Genomic DNA, 14,929 nt, shown 5'->3' with positions numbered 1-14,929 from the left:
AGCTCTCGTTGTCTGCCAGGGCTTTATCTCTTGCTTAAAAAGGATCAGAAACTGTCAACTGCCAAACTCTGAAGAGCAGCAGCATGGCCATTAGGCAACTGTGGAGACCGCTGTGCTCGCTTTCAGTGAGTTTGCAAGAGAGCAGCTCTGAAAAGCCCTGCCAAGACCCAGCCTAAGGGAGCTCCTGCGAGCTCAGGGCCCTATTTCTGCCTCTACATCCAGGCTGCACTCATCAGCCAGTCCGTCTGCAATCAACAATAGAACCAGATGGACAGAGACCGAAGGATCCACCGGCTGACTCTACAGTGTATGCAGCCAAGATAGTGCTTAGAAATAACTTTGTTATGCCATGAATACCTTAGTTTCACAGGTTTGAACCGGTGAACAGGCTGAGATATACCTGGTGCTCAAAGAGTTTGTTTTTAACCCCTATTTATCTAGAGGAGGTTTGCTGAGCATGCATGTGCTACTTTAAGTACATGCTCACACATGTGTGCTTATTCACTGCCCCTTATGCAAACCTGCAAACTACAACCACAGTCCACTGTGGACTTTCAATTCAATTCAATTCAACTACATTTTATTTGTATAGCACCAATTTACAACAGAAGTTATCTCAGGACACTTTTCAAATAGAGCAGGTCTAGATCGAACTCTTCATAACATTATTTTCCTCACCACAAGGACATTTCCGGGACTTCTCCGGGACATTGATCAACCTATCTACTACTACACTATTTCAAGCAGTGCATTCATTCCGAGTGAATGAGAGAAACGTTATAATAGTCTCTAGATGCAATATTTCACCATCGCATCACCTGGACATATCTGTATGATTTTGTAAATGTCATAGAGACATTTATTGTTTTAACATATTTTCATGAATATAAATCTAATCTTCAGACGTTCTACTTGCAAGACAAAATTAAAATATAAAATGTCATGTGAGAGCTGGGGAGTCGAACTGTTTCTTCTAAATGTATAATTAATTCACTCCAGTCTCTCAGTGAGTGAGAGTCTAACACTAACCAAAGGATTATTTATATTTAGAGAGACGTTGGAGGGAGAATGATTCTGTGTGGTCCAATCTGGTGCAACACAGGCCTATTTTGCAATTAATGTACCTGACAGAGACAGACCTGGGGATGTTCCCACTTATGTCATGTAGACATAAGTATTCTAAAAGCTTTATGTGCCTATTTTCAGTGAGTGGAGTGAGGCAGATATTTGGCACACATGCCTGTGATTTGCCCATCAACCTTTGTGGGTCACAATGACAGACAGCAGAATCATATTTCCTCAAGGGTTTTGCACCATATGCTCAGGTATCACTTTACTTCCACTCAGTGCATAATAAGCTATGACTATACAATAACACAGCCTTGACAAATATCCCTCAGTTAAATTGCTCTTAGTCGTGATCCGACCACAGATTCTGTGCAATTTTCTGCCCAAGCTTTCAGTGATCCTTCAGCTTAATTCTGTCACAGCTTTTGCTTGACTTTTTAATAATAAAAAAAAAAGCACCAGTCCCAAAGTAGATGGCTTACTAATGACCAAAACAAAGCTTCTGAACCATCTGCTTGCTGGTGTGTGTAAGAGCCTGAGGTCTTACGAGACCAAGTGCCAAGTGTGCCCAGAACAAAGAGAGCAGACTGTACATTCCTGTGTGGCACTTCGACCTGCCAAGCTTCCCAGGGCGTGAGGTCTCCATGAGATGAAGACGAGCAGAGCCGTAGGGGTAAGAAGAAAAAAAAAAGAAAGAAAAAGGGACGATCCCAAAAGCCAGGCGCATTAGAGACGAGCCTTTGAACTGGGGAGTGGGCTAAACCTTCACGCTTAAGACGTCAGAGGGGGGATTTACAACTGTACCCTGCCACTGTAAGCAACCAGGCATGTGTCCATCAATACACACAAATATACATTAATAAATCTCCTGCAGGGTATTATTCTAACACCCACTGTATATACACACACACTCGTGCACATGCACTCGCAAACACAAGCACCAGATACAGTAATTATACTGTACCAACACACACACTTATATGTGGGAGCTGATTTAAGCCTTTCCTCATTCGCCTTTGAAGTGTTGCTCTGCTCCTCTTGGTAGCGTAAGAAGGTTCGACCCGCTAAAGCCCGTGGAAACAGGATTAGTCTAGCCCCGCTTCCTAATTAATTGTCGGGATGTTTGGCTAATAAATCTTGGTTATCTGGTCCTCTAATCGTGGCAGGAAATAGCACGACTCTGACCCAGCCGCTGGAATTTTGAACAGTCTGTGCTTTCTGTAATCAAGCTCCGAGAAATGTGGAGGGAATATCTGCTTTATTTTGCTCCTCTCCTAATTCAATTAAAAAAGACGGGCCAGTGCATTGTGGAAATTGTTGTGCATCGTTAGATTACTCTCTAATTGGCTGTTTTCTGTAGCAAGTTTGGCTTTGTGTGTGCTTTTTAAAAACATTTTTTTGACACAGGCTAAGAGAGGACAGGATTATGAGGAGAGACAGTAACTAGAGTAAAGTGAGGGATCGTCTGACTGCAGAGCACCAGAAGTTCAACTGAGTAGGTACACATTGCAGCGTACTGTAGTCAGGAATGACGTACTAGCAGACATTTAAGTAAATACAAAATGACACCCTTCCACCAAGAGGCATGCAAGCCTACAGCATTGATGAGCATTAGGTTGGAATAACAGTAGCTGGTGTTCGGCTACTCCTGCCCTGCCACACACAGCTTACCTCTCTGGAGAATTGCAGCCGAGATCTTAGTCTAGCACTCGCAGGTCTGTGCGAGTAGGCATTTATAATGCACCAAGCAGAGCTCAAGAACAGACCTGCTATGTCATCTCCTTCTCAATATCATGCTACAGCTGGGTGTGAAATAAAACTCAAAGAGTTTGGGGATGGAATATATATATATATATAAAAAAAAGGAGCAGAGAGTGAGAGATAAGCTGTGGAAGAGCAGAGATACAGGTGCAAATGTGCAGTTTGAGGACAGCCTGAGACTTGATGTAATGAAAAGTGTGTGTGTGTGTGTGATATGTGGGTGGGGGGGGGGGGGGGGGGGGGGGGGGGTGTGTTTGCGTGCGCGCACACGGCGTGTGTGTAAAAATAGGTGCATGTGACCCTGGGCTGGGACGACTCCTCTGCTCCCAAAGAGGCCTCAAATAAATTAGGTTAAGCGATGTGCAAATCCTGCAGCTGTTTGTGGGAGCTTTGCAGCCGTGTAAGGGACATCCAGCTGAGTATCACAGACTGTCCCTGCCACCTCAAAGAGAACACATCAGAAGATGAGAAGAGCGGCTTTGCCTCCCTGCAGGCGTCATGAGAAAGACTTTGAAACGTTATGTTTCCCACAAGTTGGATTCTGAAATTCCCTGTTTTCTCGGCAATGAAAAACATTACAAGCAAAGCGTATAAAAGAATATGAGTTTCCACTGAAGTTATGATTATGGCTTTTTCTATTGCTCCCTTTAGAGAGCGTGGCCCTTAGCAAGGTGACAAGGAAGAAGCCCACATAGCAGTGGGAGCTGGAACTTCATAATTGTACTGTCACAATAAAACTGATGCAGAGCTTTCAGATTTCACTTTATGACATTGCCGCAAAACTCACATAAACTGACATGGAGGCAAAACAGCTGACTCTCCGAGAATGTTTCCTTACATAAATCAATTACTGTATATGCAAAACATAAGTCACCATACTCTATGATGGTGTGCATCCCAGCGCCCGTGCCAAGTTTATTCACGCATGTGTTGCGTTTGTGTGGCACCAATTTACAACACGTGCCATTGTCCTTGTTCCCGTTGTCTGATATTAATATCTGAGCAAATGCTGTCAGACAGCTCCTAGTGGAGAACCCCCAGCAGTCATTAGCTGTAACAACCTGGGAGTGTTCCTTAGAGGGACAGGCTCTTCACTGCGATTACAAACAACACAGAGAAAGCGGGGAGACCACGATGCCACGATCGAGCTACCTCGCCTGCGTCTCTGATGTTTTTTGTTATGCTACAATTATTCTCACTATTTTTTTTTCCAGAGCAATTGTGAAGCTTCAAGCTGTGGCTATCCACATTTTGAACATGATCGCAAAAGACAGTCGCTGTTTTGCACCATTCACACTTTGTAATTGCAGTCAATATTACTGAAGGTAGGAGGTACTGAAAAGATTTGATGGAGGCAGTAAAACTTTAACGACTGGGACTGTGAAAGAGGAATCAAATGTAGAAATCCTACAGATGCAAAAACAGCACACAAGGTACTCCTCAAAACGAACTTATCTCATTTCAGAAGCTGCTGAATCAAACCTTGGAATACTTATCATGATTCTGTGGTGTCCCTTCTTCATCCAAGCCCTTCATAAAGTAATAACTCATTTGAATGGCAATATACGCCTTTCATATGTGTTAATGGAGAATAATAAAGTTTGGTGAAGCTTGAGAAGCTAATTGTCGGCACTCTGGTAAAAAGCAGAGAGATGGACAGAATACTAAACAGATTGGCACATAGACCTAACAGACACTTATTCACTTAACAGATACCTCTGTTATAATAATGCTGAAAATATCACCCTCCTAACACATCCCAGAGTATGTTTTATTCAGTTTCACTTCTACCATCTATTTCCACATATTTCTAGCACTCTCTCCATCACATATTAAGAACAGTAAGGAGAATGAGGATGGTAGGAAGATAAAGAAGGAGATGCCAGATGTGATATAGACTATTTATATCCAGGCAGCCGGGCCAATCCCAGTAAAAGACAGGCAACAAATGCAGACAGAGCCGTGGACCCCTGAGACCTGATATAATATATTACTTATTGTGTATAATTCAAATAGCCATCCATCTCCAGTTAGTCATTCTGCTTGCATCAGGCCTTTCACATTCATTATCATATCAGTTAACACGATTTAATGCAAATGGCTCCACCCAGAAGCAGCGCCTACATATCAATTACTGACAGAGTGTTGTGCACGACAAGAGTTATTATGGTAACACTGCTGAATTAAATTGCACCTGAGAGGAAGTGTGTGAATGAGAATGGCCGGACTGGATGAGAGATTAAGAGGGAACATGAGGAAGAAGAATAAAATGTTTTGTCCCCACTCTTTATTCCCTGAAGGACACTCTTGGTGCTTCATGAGTCTCAAACCAGATGCCAACTCAAGAGGATCCTACGTCTGAAATCAATGTTATTCCAACAAATGGAGATGAAATAACCTACACTCAGAACCCCTCCTGGCAACTGGATTGCCACCCACTACGTCTGTAGAGAAAATGCACTGAAATCATTAAGTCTCACAGCAGAGGATCAATGACTGCATACAAATTCTGCTCATGCCATTTGCAGGGATGTTTATCTTTGCCATTATCTAGCTCTTCTCACCCCCGATTATGGTAAAGATACTAGCACTACTAGCACATACTGCAGTTTCACTCCTAAACGATACATCTATTATCTACTCAGCCACAGTGACAGCTGATATAAATATGGAGCAGATAGTTACTTTTTAGATGATTTAATGATATATGTTTTTAAAACACAGCCTTATAAATACTTTTATATGTCAGACAGAATTGTTATCAGATGCTTTATGGTTATGAAATTTCAAGTGTGAGGGTGCATGGTTATATAGATGCTTTGGAAGAGCTGTTGCACAGCTGAAGCCATTTTGTGAATCCTTCAAGGCATAACCTGTTTTCCCAGCGGGACCTCTGAAGTATGAATTAGGGTCCCAGAGGGACACAGGGCACTGCATTTATAAGCAGATGTTTGTTACTTCACACTCCCACAGGAGAACACTCCAACATTTTATTTCCCCTTAGAAAAGCAGTCAGCCTAACAATGAAAATACAGCATATGCTGAAGAATAATGCCATTCAGACAGCAAGTCAGCAAGTTGGCAATAATAAGTGCAACGTTCAGATGCCATAGCGAAATGAGTTTTGTGTTATAAGGGCCTGTTTCTGTCTAGAATTTTAATAAACTGGGTTGACTCAAGTTTTGAACTTTTTCATTAAAAAACTACAGCACTTCGACATAGGTGACGTTAACATTAGCATTGTTCTAAGTAATATTTTCTGTGTGTCTGTTAATAAAGCTTCCACATGGGTATATACCCTCTTGCAGCCGATACGCTCTTCTCTCCCTTACATGCCCTTAAATGCCTTTTTCCTGTTTTCTTTCTGCACCATATGGATGTTTCCATTTGGTTAATTGCACCATGTTATCATTGTCAGCAAAGTCCGGCATGTGCAGTAAACCAGTGCTGAAGCTGCAGATTTTTAATTAGCAAAATCAACCTGCTTAAAATAAAGTTGTGATATTCTGCAAATTACTAAATTCTCTTCAATAAAAAGTGGTTTTCTTATTGTTATCAAACAGATATACCTTTGACTCAATTAACTACCACTACTTGTCAACACGGCTAAGAATTTAGAAAGGTCAATGTTATTTTTGGCTTGGAATTCATTATATCAAAGTCAAACATGTTATCTGCTCATCCACCATCATTTTTGTATATTCTCATCACACTACATAAACACATAAATGCACTACACTGACCAGCCATAACATTATAAGCACCTGGGCACCCATAATGTCCCCCATACCAACAAACTGTGATGCACTGTGTGTTCTGACATCTTTCTATCAGAACCAGCATTAACTTTTTCAGCCGTTTGAGCTACAGTAACTCGTCTGTTGGATCGGACAACATGGGGCAGCCATGATATCCAGATAATCAGTGTTATTCACTTTACCAGTGTCAGTGGTCATAACGTTATGGCTGATCGGTGTCAGCCTGCATTCATCTGCACTAACTGTTGAGATTGGATATAAAATGTGCACCGCGAAACCATCCAATATGAACATAATTCCTATGAGTGCACAAAGCCCTGGCAGCTGTCTATTCTGGGACAGTATTTGTGTGTTGACTCATTAGTTGGGTAATTTTTGTTTATTAAACCTTCATGTACTGATAAACACCCTGTGGCTAATCTTTACTTGCAGAGCTGCGTGCAAAAGGCATCTGTTTTATGTTTCAAAGTTTACATTTATTTATGGGGCACAATCTTTACAGAATCAATTTAAAGGTGCTGTACAGTGATAACACTGAAGAAAATAAGTAAAAACATACTTAAGAAACAGCCTGACAACAGAATCCAGCACATTACAATGACCCAGCCACATCATTTCAGCAACATAAATACTTGACGGCACTGCATAAGTAAAAAGTTTGACCTGCTGTAGTCACATCGAACCCACAAGCAACCATGAAGCAAAACAGCAAACTATCTTCAGTCCTTAAGTCAAGTGTTTACTGACAGCAAAGTTTATTTCCTAGGCATAAAACGCATCAAGCGTATGAAGGAAATTAGATACTACATGGTCAAGGATTGCTGATGTTTAGGGCAAAAACTGTTTTCAAGATTAAGCAGTGATCAATCATTGACCATTTTTATTCTAAGTTGTTCAGTTTGTGATTAATTGCAACCAAAAAAAGGTAGTATGAAAATAAGTGTAGATTGGGGCTACCATCCTTAACTGTTCTGCTTTGAGCAAAGATGAGCCATGAGAGCTGTCAAAAGTGTGAACATATTTTAAATTAATGAAACATTATCAAAGTAACAAATCTGCATACATCTTGTTCTGACATCTCATCTGTCTGTGTTCAAGTACTCACAAAAGATCAGAGACACTTTTCCCTCTGCTAAAAGTAATGTAGCCCGGAATAGGTTTATGAATAACTTAGATATAAATGCACAACTTTTATTTCTCTGCACATTTGCTCCAACATTTCTAATTCACTTGTGATGAGAAAGTTAAATGCAGGCCCATATACAAACATCATTTATTTTTATATATAGTTTTTGAGGCTTTTTGCCTTTATTTTGATAGGACAGCTCAAGCTCAAGATAGACGGGAAAGGGGAGGAGGGGGGGCTGCTGCAGCAAGGACTTGCCTTGAGTGGGCTGTCAGCTCTACCAGGTGAGCTACCAGGGTGCCCCAATACAAACAGAATTTTGAGAAATACTTGGAATCTATCTGTTCTGGTTTCAAACACCTTGCCAAGGCCCACAAGCCTGTGATCTGTGGATATTCAGAGAGAGCTGGAGTAAAGTGTGGGCACAGAGGTTGGGGAATATCCAAGTACACATAATACAACTATCCACACCAGTGATACAAGGCATATTCCAATCTAATGATCACCAAACAGGGAATGCGTGATCATCAAAAAATAGGAGGATCAGAAGAACACATTCAAAGCCAGCAGGAGTAGAAAAGTCTAATTCAAGTGTTCACATTTGATTCACAAAGATGCTTTAACTCTGTTAATCCTTTGCTTACTAAGAACGTAACACAGAGCCTAAGTTGGATTAAGTGATTAAGGGAAGATTCTGGACAGTTTTGCAAGCATCCCTGTGACCAAAACTCTCTCTGCTCTGTGCAGATCAATATTAGCTCTACACACATTAGAAACTATAAGTAATATTATAGCTCTATGGGTCACACTGTTGAACAGATGGTCCCCACTTTGGTCCAGACGGAAATATCTCAACACCTATTGCGTGGATTGGCACAGAATTCATGGTCCCCAGAGGATAAAGCTTACTGACTTTCCTCTAGCCCCACCATGAGGCGGACGTTTTTGGGTTTAAGATCAATGTCTTGACAACTCCAGGATTAAATGTTATGAGGTTTTAAGCCATTTTCAGACAAAAGTTTCTGTTTTCCAATACAATACCATGAAAATTAATGGAATTCCCATCAGCCTCAGCTATACTTAAAAATGATAGGGTAAAAAGTATACTTGCATAACATCAGCATATTAGCATTGTCAATATGAGCATGTTAGCATGCTGACATTAGCCTTTAGCTCAAATCATTGCTTTGCCTAAGTACAGCCTCACAGAGCCACTAGCATGACAGCAGATTCTTGTTTATCCAAATTGTTTCACAAAGATTTAATATTCTAGGGACTGTGAATTCCAAATCTACAGACACAAATGTAATTGTTCAAATAAATTCAAATTGGAGCTGCAAAGTTTTTCTTATTTATTTTTTCTTTACAGAAAATGTGAGAAAAACGTCACTACTCACACATTAATATTATAACCCTCCAGTTCAGCTTACTTTACTATTCATTCCCCTACAAACTGTGCTGAAATTGTTTAAAGAGCAAGATAAACAATAAATCTCTAGTTCCTCGAGTATGTCAAACAAGGCCAATTATGTGTGAACAAAATCAACAATTCCCAATTTTATGCAGAAAAGATGCTCCAGTTTAATTGCAGCTGTCACCCTTATGGCCTCTTTCATGAGCTGAACCATTATGCTTCGCGTGACCGGCCACTTCATATCACCTGAGTTAAGGTGATTCACCTAGTAAGTCTATTTGGCTACAATCCCGAGTGCGCTTCCTGAGCCTCAATTATGTTGTTAAACCGGCAACCTTACACATAAAAGCCCTCTAACTGTCCCTCTAAAGTGACACTAATTAGAAGGAAACTACAGCCAAAAACGGCTGCATTACCATACCTACCTATCACCTGGGTGTCTGTGTGTGGGTGAGCAAAACACCGACAACAAAAGAACTGGTCACAGAGTATATGCCAGTTAGACTGCTGGCACAATGTCTGCTCTGGAAGCCATCCCCAAGTGCATCTACAATTCATATTAATGATTCCTCTTTACCTTGTTGAGGGGGTATAAAGGGAGCTGATGCACGCTTCCGTGAATAACAATTCAATTAATTTGTTATATTTTAAAAGCTTCTGAGTAGTGACGGGCATTTCTGAGATGCTTTAAAAGGAGACTGAGCTTTTAGACTTTTATATAATACACAAATATGATCTTCTTTGCCTTGAAGTAATGAGACGTAAGCAATTATCCCTGTGAGCCACCGGTGTCCGGTCCTGAGCCATGGAAGACTCTGCTTGTTTTCATTCCCACCAAATACTACAGCTGCTGATTTCACTAATTAGTTCTTCCCTCTCTGACTGAAGGTGTGTTAATTAGTGAAATCAGCTGGTGGAACGTTTGGCTGGAACAAAACCCTGCAGACTCATCAACAGCTCATAACCGGACACAGCTCTCTTCAAGGGAACAATTGTCCTCTGTAACCCAAGTTAAATGATAAATAATGCTCTCTAGCAAAAAGATGCTAAAAGGTTCCTCCTCCCTTCATGAACCAAAGATTCAATCCCATCCCTGAAAATAAACAACACACCACTTTATCTCATCTCTAATTTCATTCATCATTGCACAGTTTTAGTCTTAAAGCCAAGTTTTCCCGTAGAAGCTGATACATTGCTTAAGCCATTACATGACTTTTTATTAAGATGTACTCAACCAAGACTTCAAGCTCTATATATCTGCTCGCTATTTTAGGTTCCTTTTTTTTTTTTTTTCAAAACAGGAACAAATTAAATAAACTTCATCATTTTAGTGAGAAACATTTCTTTGTCCAAACAGGTGCAGACAGCTCAGTCTTTCTGGTGAACAGGTACCCCAGCCATTGTCCTGAACGATTTATTGTTTTAATATAAAAAATTGCAATTTAGTGCAACCTTAAAATCACAAGCTGTGCAATTTTAATTATAACTTAGATAATTATTGCTACGTGCTAGATATACTCAGCTGCAGCTAATTAATTCTGTGAGTTGAAGAAACAACTGATTGAAATGTTTCTGCAGTCTGTGGTCTCCACATTTTTGGTCAAAGATTGTTTTATGAAGGAAGAAACAACTCTTTTTGTTTTAAAGCAGCTCATACTGTCAATTGGTCATGGTAACATTCATTCCCCAATCTATTTCAATGAAAACAACATTTCTAAGATGTCTACATCTATGATTATTGTCATCTGACTCCCAAAATTCATAAACTGAATCTTTTGGCTATTATTGGCTACTTATTGACTGAATTTCTATAATAATAATAATAATAATAATAATAGTAATAATAGCACTTTTCTTAATAATGTTACAAAGTGCTGTACAAACGAAAAAATAAAAACACAAGACAGTGGTCCACATCATCTAAAGTAGACTCCAGTAGAGCGTTCGTTATTTAACATATAATAAAGTATTTTAATCAATATTCAATTCAATTCAATTCAATTCAATTTTATTTGTATAGCACCAATTCATAACAGAAGTTATCTTAGGACACATTTCAAATAGAGCAGGTCTAGACCGAACTCCTTATAACATATTATATAATATTCTGATTGCTAAGGATGTATGGCAACATTTAGACTAGACATCAACCATTACAATACTTTTCTGGGTTTGGTGCAGAGCAGTGGACTGCAGAGCCCTGCACGGGACTGTTTTCTCAACCCTACTCCCATTGGATTTCTGACTATTACCGCCTGCTCCAGGCAATGTCTGTGTTCTACGCCCCCAAATCCTGCTAGATTTGCATTGGGTCCCTTTCATGAGAAGGCCCCACAGGACCTGCCAACACCATTAAACGTGCTCTGGTTCAGTCTCGTTCAAAGTCATGTAGGAGGACTTGCTTAATGTCCGATCAGCTCACGTGGTGTTTATTCCATTACAAATAGATTCATACTAAATAAATCCCCAAATACAGGCCTGTAGTTTAATTTGTAGACAATAAACAATTTAAATTGCAAGATATTGGTCAGAAAATATACAGTGACATACAATTACATATAATTAAACATTTTTGTACTGCTACCATCTTAGCAAGTCAATACATTAATGTTGTTTAATTCAATACAAAAAGACTTTATTAAATAGCACTTGCCCTCTCCTAAAATAAAATAGAGTACCTGCAGATATCTCCTGCAACCATTTTACCCTACAAGTCAAGCAGCAAATACGAGCTTTAGGTATATTATCTGTGTAAAAATGCAGTTTTAAGAGCAAAACTAACTTTTTTAGAATTTTTAATCTACAATAAATGGAGACCCTTGATATATTACATTATATTTATATATATATATATATATATATATAGATAGAGAGATAGAGAGATATATAGATATCAGGGGAAGGAGGGCAGTGTAATAGGGTATTAAACCAGTGAGGATGGCTGGTCAGCCCTGATAACAACATGTCTCATACAGCAGATGTATCTGTCTCCTCGCTCTGCCTCATCCTTTCACAGACGCGGATGAATCTCAGGTCGCTGTCAATGACACACACGCACTCATGTGCAGCTGGTTTGTGGTGTGCGCCTGGGGCCAGGCAGGGGTGAGAGGTGACAGATAGTAAAGGCTAGGAGATATGACATTGCCCTCCATGGTAGAGGATGCAGGAGATACAGATGGAGGACTGTCTGTGTGTTTCACTGCGTGAATTAGCTCTGTTAAGGTCATTACATTGAGCTTGCCGCAACAGTGTCGATTGACCAGGCTCTGACCCTGCGACAATGCTCAAAGCCATGCTTCATGTAAGTCGTAACCTTCCTTAGACCTGACTTCCCATCCAACATTAGAGACCATTCAAAATGTCTGTGGGCATTTATTTAAGGATCTATTGTGCTAGTAGCTCATAAAACAACCAATCAATTGACTTCGTAGCTTGTTGCAATGTGATCTACAAATACACAGATAGAGCAGGATTCTAGCCTGCAGCAGAGCCTATTTTTAAAACTTACCTTCACTGTATGTGTGCCACTGGACAGCACAGGAGACATTTTCAAGAAAAGATAGGAAGAGAGGGGGATTTGCAAGATTAGCATGCAACACATGGTGAGAAAAAAAAAGCAGTAGCATATTTCAACTCTCTATTTCAGTTCTGTCAGAGAATTTCTGTATGACTCAGCTGGAAACTAAAGCCCCAATTTCTGCACATCCAAGAGACTCTGTTTGTATGGCTGCTGAGGTGGACAACTCAGGGAGGTTTGTGTGCTCAGTGGCACTTCCACAAGAACGAACATCTCGCATGGAGGGTAGAATCCAGAGCCTCTCAGACCTCTTACATATACGCCTCATCTCTTTGTGTGCAAAAATTGTGTAACTCTCACAAAAAGATCTCATTCTGTCATCTGTCATCAGACTAACTTGCCTAATATCTTCACAGTTCACTGAAAACACAAACAGGAATGCCCAAAATTGGCTTTTAGTTCCCGATTCTTGTTCCTGTGGCTCCTTAGTGCACAAACTCTTTGGTAAGAAAGGGGTATTACACTGACAATTAAAGGAGTTCTCCCTACTGCATGTTAGCGAAGACAGCTATCAACACATTGGTCCTTTTATTCCAGTCAAAAATACAGATAAATGTATTAGTGTTAGTCTGTGGTCTCCAGTGGTTCAAATTACAATAATATTATGAAGATGGTGTCACTGGAGTTATCTTAAAGATGCCTGTTTGCCTGTGTTAGGCTGAGAAGAACCTGATGTTTACTGTTGATGTGTAAGACCTGAAGAAGTCTGGACATCATGTCCCACGTTTGACCCCTAAGAATTAGAAAACTACATTGCCATAAGCTGTTTTTAAGCTTGTTCAAATCTTTAATAGATTCCTTTCCTTAAGGCCACCCTCATACACTATAATGGATATGGCAGCAGAACCATAACTTTTCAAACTGATGAATCTCCATTTCAGAATATGAGGTACGCTTGACATGCAGACACATTCTTCTTTACAAGGTCATCATCCTGCAAGCCTGACTTGTTCATTAAAACAGCAAGAGAACTCAAGATTATCAATAGCAACCAGACATCTCCGATCTAATTCAAAATAAAGGAGACCATGATAAAAAATGGGACATTCTTATTAAGATCCCACTGCATTCAATCTTCTTTTTTTTTTTTTTTTGCAAAACCATTTTCTCTTTCATGGGAACCGTAGTCTCTAATTTCTCCTGGGAGCCACAAGCTGCTGCTATCTCAGCTGTGTTTACTAATCTTCCCTTGACACCAGTTTCTCAGCCCCACAAAGTTAATACTGGTCCAATGTAAATAGCCTTATCTCATAAACTCTTGTTATCCCCCCACCTTGGCTGCCCAATGTGATACATGGCTGGAAGTCAACACAGGGGGATTAAGTCAGAGAGAAGGGGAAAAAAAGAGGAAAACATTTCCTGTGCCAGTATCTGCAGTAAGGTTATCCACCTAAAATAAGACCCTGAAAATGTCATGGTGAAACTAACGAAGGAACACTGCTGTCACTATAAAATGACACCAATCAGACGAAAAACATTAGTAATACGCTGCTTCTAGTGCGGGCTGAAGGATGAGTGGATAACAAATTACTGGATTTGTCTCCTGGTTCTCAGAGCTGATCGATCGAGAGTTGATTCTTGGAGTCTCTCATGCCGTCTCGTCATGTGAAGATTACTGTACCTCCTTCATTCCACCTGTGCTAGTCTGTTCCACTGAGGGCCCCAGAACACTTTAAATGTCATGGCAGTAAGTTTTAATTAAACCCAAAGGGAAAAGTATTAATTATCCCATCGCCTGCCGTGAATCGACTGGTGGCTGCGAGCGGATTCTCACTCGAATGCTGATGATGTGGAGGTGAATGAGGTGCAGTTTAAGAGTTTAGGATAAAATTTGGGATTTATCATGTCAGAATTCTATTTGGATGGATGCCTGCGGACAGGAAGGTTTAGTCCTATAAATAAATATCACAACTACGCAGCTTTTAAAAATGACACAATTTATCCCTGGAGGATTTTCTGACCATCTTCAAAGGCTACTCAAGTTGATGTTTTCTCAAAAGGATGGAGTATTCCCTGCAGCCTACAATTATTCCTTTTTAAATTATCTGCAGTATCTGATTGTATCCTATCTTGTTATCTTTACATATGTTCCTCTTGGCTTATCTATCTCTATATCTCCCACATTAGCGGTCTCTTCTGCAGTGAAATAATGTCAGTCCATTCTTCCAGGCTTGAATAATTGCTGCTGCCATTGAACATGTAGATTTTTTTCTCTCCCTCTAATG

General features: G+C 40.1%; 1 protein-coding gene across 4 annotated transcripts in view; it reads right to left on the bottom strand.

Annotated features, from left to right (window-relative positions):
* ptprub (protein tyrosine phosphatase receptor type Ub) overlaps window positions 1–14,929 on the bottom strand; it is a 152,666-nt gene that overhangs the window by 92,425 nt on the left and 45,312 nt on the right. The gene's annotated exons all lie outside the window — the stretch shown is intronic.

Source organism: Dicentrarchus labrax, unplaced genomic scaffold, assembly GCF_905237075.1.
Source record: "Dicentrarchus labrax unplaced genomic scaffold, dlabrax2021, whole genome shotgun sequence".
NCBI lineage: Eukaryota > Metazoa > Chordata > Actinopteri > Moronidae > Dicentrarchus > Dicentrarchus labrax.
Note: the sequence above shows the minus strand (reverse complement) of the source record. Positions and strands in the feature narration are given on the sequence as shown.